This window comes from Miniopterus natalensis, chromosome 21 (genome assembly GCF_054644295.1).
Source record: "Miniopterus natalensis isolate mMinNat1 chromosome 21, mMinNat1.hap1, whole genome shotgun sequence".
NCBI lineage: Eukaryota > Metazoa > Chordata > Mammalia > Chiroptera > Miniopteridae > Miniopterus > Miniopterus natalensis.
This window is the reverse complement of record NC_142101.1, coordinates 15,907,301-15,914,259: the sequence shown is the minus strand read 5'-3', so window position 1 is coordinate 15,914,259 and position 6,959 is coordinate 15,907,301.

Genomic DNA, 6,959 nt, shown 5'->3' with positions numbered 1-6,959 from the left:
GTTTTGTTTATCTTTTCACTCCTAGTGCCTAGCACACAGTAGGTACTCCATCAGTGTCAAATGAATCAACTAGTATCAGGGGAGAGCATTTGCCTGCATCTGTGCCTATTTTTAGTGAGTCTGGGACAAACAGAAAAGGCAGGGCCAGCCTTACTCATAGGCCCCATGCTGCATGGTATGGCCACTTGGCTCAGAAGGGGCCCCTGTCTCCTAAAACTCCCACTTTTACTATCAATTATGCTACCTTATGTGTACACTTATTATAAGGGAACAAAGTATATCATCTCCCAATCACATTTAAGCTTAAAATGCAAAACAGGCCCCCCCCCTCCAAAAAAATGTTCACCCTGACTTCATGGGACACTGAAGAAAACAGAGACAAGGGAAAGCACAGTGAGGGCCCTAGAAGGGGGCTGAACGGTGCTCTCAGTGCGGCGACATCCCAAGTACCAAGCGAAACGAAACAGAACAGAAAACAGGACCAAATGTCCTCTCTTAACTTCTGGAGGAATGACCTTGAGCTCTCTAGGATCCGTTCGTACGTCTTTAAAATGGAATTATAATATTTAAGGCTCAGGCTTCCTGGGAGAATTAAACGAGATGATGCTTATGAAGGTTAGATGAGATAATGCCTGGTCAAAACAGGCAGCTGATAAAAGAAAATTCTCCTCCTCGCCTGTTTACCTTCCCAGAAAAAGGAAAGAAGTCACATCCCTCCATTTGTAACCACGATCCACCGGTCAGCTTTTCTCTGGGCCTGGCTGCTAAGAAAGAAGATCCCGGGGGGGATTATCTTATTTATGCCAGGGGGGTCTCCAAAGTTGTCCACACACTGGCATCCCTTGGACGGCTTTCGAAAATCCCGACACTCAATGCACACCCCACAGCAATTAAGGCAGAATGTCTGTGGGCCGGAGACGAGCAATAGTATTTCTTTCTAAAATCCCAACTTACTCCTGCGGGCACCGGAACTTGGGAACCACTGGCTAATGAAGAGAAGGGAGCCTGTGGCCGGCGAATTCGTCTGATTGGAGCCTGGTGCTCATTCGGCCCTTGTTTTGAATTCTGGTCTAGAACAGGGCAGCTCCTGACTCTTTCGCAGACCCAGGGAGCCTATTCCTTCTCCTCTAACCCTCCTTGTGGTTCATTTATAAATGAACCCCAGACAGGGTAAGAACAGCGGACTGACTCATCCCAAGTACCAAAAAACAACAACAAACCCCAAACAGATTAAAAAATAAAAAAATAAAAAGCCCGTAAGACACATATATTGGTAAATTTACAATTTAGAAAGTGCTTTAATACCTTATTTATTCTTCAACAACCCTATAAAGTTGGCATTATTACTATGATGCCCAGTTTCCTGATAATTGAACAAAAAATAAGTAGCACGTTCGGGCCTCATACTCAGGTCCAGGGTTCCAGAAAATGGTCCTTTCCCCGGATCTTTCTGCCCCAGAAATCCTACTGATTGGTTGGTTCGGAGGGAAGGAAGGGAGAGGGGGAGGGAGGGAGGGAGGGAGGAAAGTATTATGCCAACAAGCGCAGTGAGTGTGTGAAAGTTATTTATTTCCAAAGGTATTGGAGAGTGAAACTCTCTCTAAGCTCAGTTTCTCAGGACCCATGCGTGTCATCGGGAATGCCATTCGCTAGGTGCTCCCTGGGTCCCCTCCCCTCCTTCAAGGCTTCCTCAAGGATCACCCTCACGGGAGGCACACCACCCCAGCGCCTTATTTAAAACGGAAACCACCTCCCCCTAGTGCAGTCCCGGCGCCTGCTCTCCTGCTCGCTTTCTGCCGTCTGTCCTAATATACTTCATCACTTAGTCGTTTATGTTGTTTACGGTCTGCCTCTCGCTGAACGTCTGTACGGTCCAGGAGGGCAGGGCGTCGCCTGGCTGGGCTTTTGCCCGCAGTGATACCTCCAGCCCCCAGCAGTTACCTGCACAGAGTAGATGCTCAAGAAAGTCGCATTAAAGGGAGGAAGGAGCGGCCAAAGAGAAACGCCGCCCGGAAGACACTCGCGTGAAGGCACTTCTGCACAGTTAAGGACATCTTTCCTGATTCTAATGACGTGGATGGCATCCCTACCGTATAGAGAAAGAAAATGAGAATGAAAGTAATTAGACCTGTAAGCGGAGCAAAAAATTGGTTAAGCAAAAAAGATTGTTAAACTGGGATCGACTCTTTTTAATTTCCTGTGTAATTATGGTGGGAGGAAGTACATAGGGCAGATATTTCTAACAGCGTCTGGAAAACCTAACATAAACGTGGATAGTCATGCATTAATTACACCGCGGCCCAATGGGTCAGGCCGGGAAACTACTTTCCATCTGCCCGAACCAGACCAAGCCAAGATGTAAAAATTCAGCAGAGCCTTCAAGTACAATGTCAGCCTGGACTGAGGTTCTCTGTAGGCTGAGTCATGTCCTGAGAAACGTCCCAGAGAGTTCTAAGGGAAGTCAGTTTACAGCAGCGGTGTTAACCGGGTGCTCCCGTTTCACAAGGGCTCCTCCACTCTGTCCTGACAACGCCTGGCACCAACGCAGAGCTGTTCCCTGCCAAGGTCAAGAGCCATGAACAACCTGAAGGTGAGCAGGGGCGATGATGGTCGTGGCGCCCAGAAGATGACTCAATGGACCAATTCCGATCCAAACACAGAGTCACGGTGAAGTGGCAGGAATACACGTCAGGTGAATGCTCTGCTCAGCTGTGCTTTCCTTTCCAGAAGGGGCTCATTGGTGAAATGAGGCTCCTTTAGTAATGAAGGTGGTATTTATTAAACACAGCAGAAACTACACATCCAAACGAGCATTTCTCTACAATACAGTCACTTGCGGAGGGCATGGAATTACCTTAGTGGATCATTCTAAATGTTTCAGGAATTCTTCTTTTACAATCACCTGCATAGCTGGTTTAGAACTCACGAGAGAACTGATATCGTTCCTTATAGCTGCACTTTCTGTAACTAAAATAGCCCCTTTCAATCCCAGGCTGTGTGAGAGTGAGATACCATTATCTTCTCAGCTGACTAGTTCCCAAGCAAGGTCCTGAAGCCACAGAATGGGAGTGTCTTGAAGTGGAGACTGAGGTAGGCGGGGGTCTCAGCAGCAAGTGTTGAGTGGCTCGGGGCACCGGACTTTAGGTGAGAATTGGAAGAAAAGTGACATTATCATGGGATGAGAAGTGGCAGTTTTCCCATTGATAATACATGTCATATCTGATATTTTGAATTTTGCAACAAGTTTAGAAACTCTATGAGTTGAGATGAATCATAAAACTCTTCCTTATAGATGACCCTTCTATGATGAGTGACAAATCTTGGGGAAAGTTCACCTGATGTCTGAGTCTCTAGGAAAGAGCTTTGGAAGGATCGTGGGTTAAGCATGGTTCCATGTGCTTTATTATTTTAATAACACAATAACCCTAGAAGGTAGGCAGTATCATTTTTTTTTTTTTTTAAGAATTTATAGAAGTTGTTGAGAGAGATTAAAAAACTTGGTCAGAGCCATGAGTGAGTAAGTGATGGGTCCAGGACCTGGGTTGACCTGTTCATCTCCTGAGCTTCAATTAGATGGCATGACTACTTGACCATGGCTCCTGAATGCTGGTCTTGTGCATGAATCCTCCCTAAAACCATGGTCGCTGCTCACTGGTCTTCCGTGACCTCCCTGGATGGTTGGAATAGCAATCACGTATCAGTCTCCAGACTTCCCTGATGTGCAGAAGGGTCCACCAGTCTCCATGGTTACAGACAGTGTACACTAGTCTCCTGCTTAAACTTCCTCCCCCAACCTGCATATGGGCGATTGGCCCAGCACCTGCCCCATCCTAGTAATCTCAGTGTTTCTGGCCTATCACTTCCAAGCATGTGAAGTTGGGCTGTGTCTCCCAGAGGGAGTTTCCTTCATCTAATTTCACTTTCTAGATAAATAAAATAAAGCTTGAGGCCACACACAGATGTATGTATGTATCTGTGTATATGTACAACTCTATGGTGTGTTTGTCTATCACTCCAGTTAGTACTAGTGGTTAAGAACCATATCACAGGGACTGAACAGATTGCAGTGAATTATGTTGTCTCTGTGGAAATTAAACATGAATGCAACATCCCCAGATTGGCAACCCAAACGGTAGACTTCATTGATAAGAATAAAAAACTGTGTCTTCTTCCAAAGACAAAAAGAAATCCTGAAGTTAGGTAGAAGTCTTTAGATGCAACAGTCTCTGAGCAATAGGTTTCAAACAATTTTCAAGCAAGGGAACCACTGGTGAAAGTAATGGTACTTGGGACCTGGATATGCAAGAGATCAAAGGGCAGCTTCTCTGAGTGAAGGGCACTGTGAAGGTCAGACCTCCTGTCTGTTGTGCCTCCCTGCTTTATCACAGCTCCAAAAGCCCTCGGTTTATACCACACACACACACACACCACCTGGCCTCAGTGCTTTGGGGGGGGGTTGTTTTTAAGTGATTCTATGACTAGTTCCTGAAAGTAATTAGTTAGGTGTGACTTGGGTTGACAGGCTTGCAAAAGGCACTGATGGTTTTACCTTAGGGACAGAACATAACAGAAGAAAAGCTTCGAGTTTCTAGGCGAAGCAGCCTCACTGAGCAGGAGAAGGGGTTTTCTGAAACAAAAATTCCCTTAGCCGTCCTCTTGGTAACATCAGCTATCCTGTTACAAGCTGCTTGACTGGCCCAAAGTTTTGCTGACACGGGACATTGGCTTTGAATTTTGTTACTCTCCCCTTATAACCATGACCCGGCCTCCAGCTTTAAGGCCTTAACCTTGACAACCTTCTTTGCTTGACTTTGAACTGTGCCTGTCACTCTGAAGGGGAGGACACTGTAAAAAGTCTTCTTGGCCAACAACAGATTTTGCCTGGTTTTATGCTTTCACCACACTCTATAAGCCTATTATGATTTAAAAATCGGTCTCCTGTCCGGCCAGTGTGGCTCAGTGGTTGACTGTCAACCTATGAACCAGGAGGTCACAGTTCAATTCCGCATCAGGGCAAGAACCTGGGTTTCAGGCTCGATCCCTAGCAGGGGGCATGCAGGAGGCAGCTTATCAAATGACTCATCATTGATGTTTCTCTCTCTCTCCCTCTCCCTTCCTCTCTCTGAAATCAACAAAAACATATTTTGAAAGAAAAAAAAAAAAGTAGTCTCCTTCTCTCTCCACTTACCACCTACCTGGGAACAGAGAAATTAAAAAAAAAGGACTAATTAATACAGTTTAAACAGATCTGGATGTATTGATTAGACTGATCATTTTTTATATATGCATCTGCTTTGCAAGCTAAGCAGAGAGATTATAGCAGAATTCAAGCTCTCACTATTTCCCATATCCTCTGGCCAATATTCGTGGTCTGGCTTAATCTTAGGACCCAAAAGATAAAAAAAGAATTTTGCCACTCTGTTAGGTTCTATCAGAAAAATTAAAGATAAGTAACTAACAGTCCACCAAGTCTCCTTTCTCCAAGAATAGTCGATAAGACACCCCCTGCTCAGGTTCACCGGATTTTGCATGACTCCAAATGTTCTGCCTTGGATTAACAGCTTAGGCTGCAATTTTTATTAGTGACATTACCCAGCGTTCAAACTGCAACTCTAACTATTCACGCCTGAATTAAATGCCAGTACTTCCTTGATAGTAATTTCCAGTCATCTCCTTTGACTTGGGAGCTGAAACTTATGCATAGATATTGCACTTTCCCCCCCTTGGCCTTAGTTTGGAAAGTTTGTTTTATTAGGCAACAGACATAGGAAAGGTTCGAGTTCTCCTTAATCGTTGCATTTAAATGCATATATAAACATTTCACTGCAGACAGTGGGACGGGAAGTTCACGGAGAAGTTACCTCTCAGATATATGGTCTGTTTCTCTGCCCACACTTAATGCTGAAATACATTTTTAAAAAACTCTCCTAAAATTCGGCGTTAGCTACTTATGCACAAGGCCATGGGATTGGCCTCCATACAATTATTTAAGGTGTTATAAAGGTGTTTTCCATCTTTCTTATGCTTGGAAATAGTTAGATTTTATGACTGCTGGGTCAGAGCCAAAAATATATAATTTTACTACATAAAATACAACCTTTCCCTTTGGCTGTGGAAATTTATATGTACATATTTATGTGCTTATGTAGGTAAAAATCTTCATAAACAGAGTGGCCCATTTGAGATGAACTCTGACAATATCACTGCCACGCTCAAAAAAGCTCAGTGCCTCCCCATCACTTACCAAATCAAAAACAAACAACTCGCACTGGTATTCAAGTCTCTCCAGGTTTGAAAAACTTTTCCTGGATCTTCTCCTCATGCTTTACCATAACACAAAAACTTAACCTATTCAAAAGAAACCAGATATCGCGGTCACTGTGTCCACACCTTTGAGTCTCTCTGAAATCTCACCGCTATTTCACTTGTCACAATCCCAGTCACCCTTCAGGTTTCCCCGTACATGCTCCCTCTTGTCGTCAGTCCCCATCGGCTTCTAAACATAAGTTTTTCCACCACTCGGCCTCCTTAGTTCACTGCAGCTCGCTCATGCTCTCTGCTAGAGCTCTGTTATATTAAGTCAAATGGATCTTTTTAAAAAAGTCATTACAATAATCTATTTACAGCAGATTGATGGGCACATACGTTAAAGTTGCGATATCCGGCAGCCCACACCCAGGCATGCAATGGGCTAGTCTAAAGGACAGGGACTTTACCTACCAGACCGATTTTGCTCGGAAATTCATCTGTGTAAGCCAGTGAAGAGAAGAGTCCAAGGGAACTTCAGGGCGTGAAGGGGGACGAGAGCTTCCTTCCGCTCCGATGCCCGCGAGGCTGCCCTCGCGGGCATCGGGCATGGGCACCCGGAAGCTGGCTGCGCGCTCCCCACTGTCGGTACACGCGTGTTCGGCACCTGCAGGCGCAGCTCCCGGGACCCTCTCAAGCCCAGGCAGGCAGGA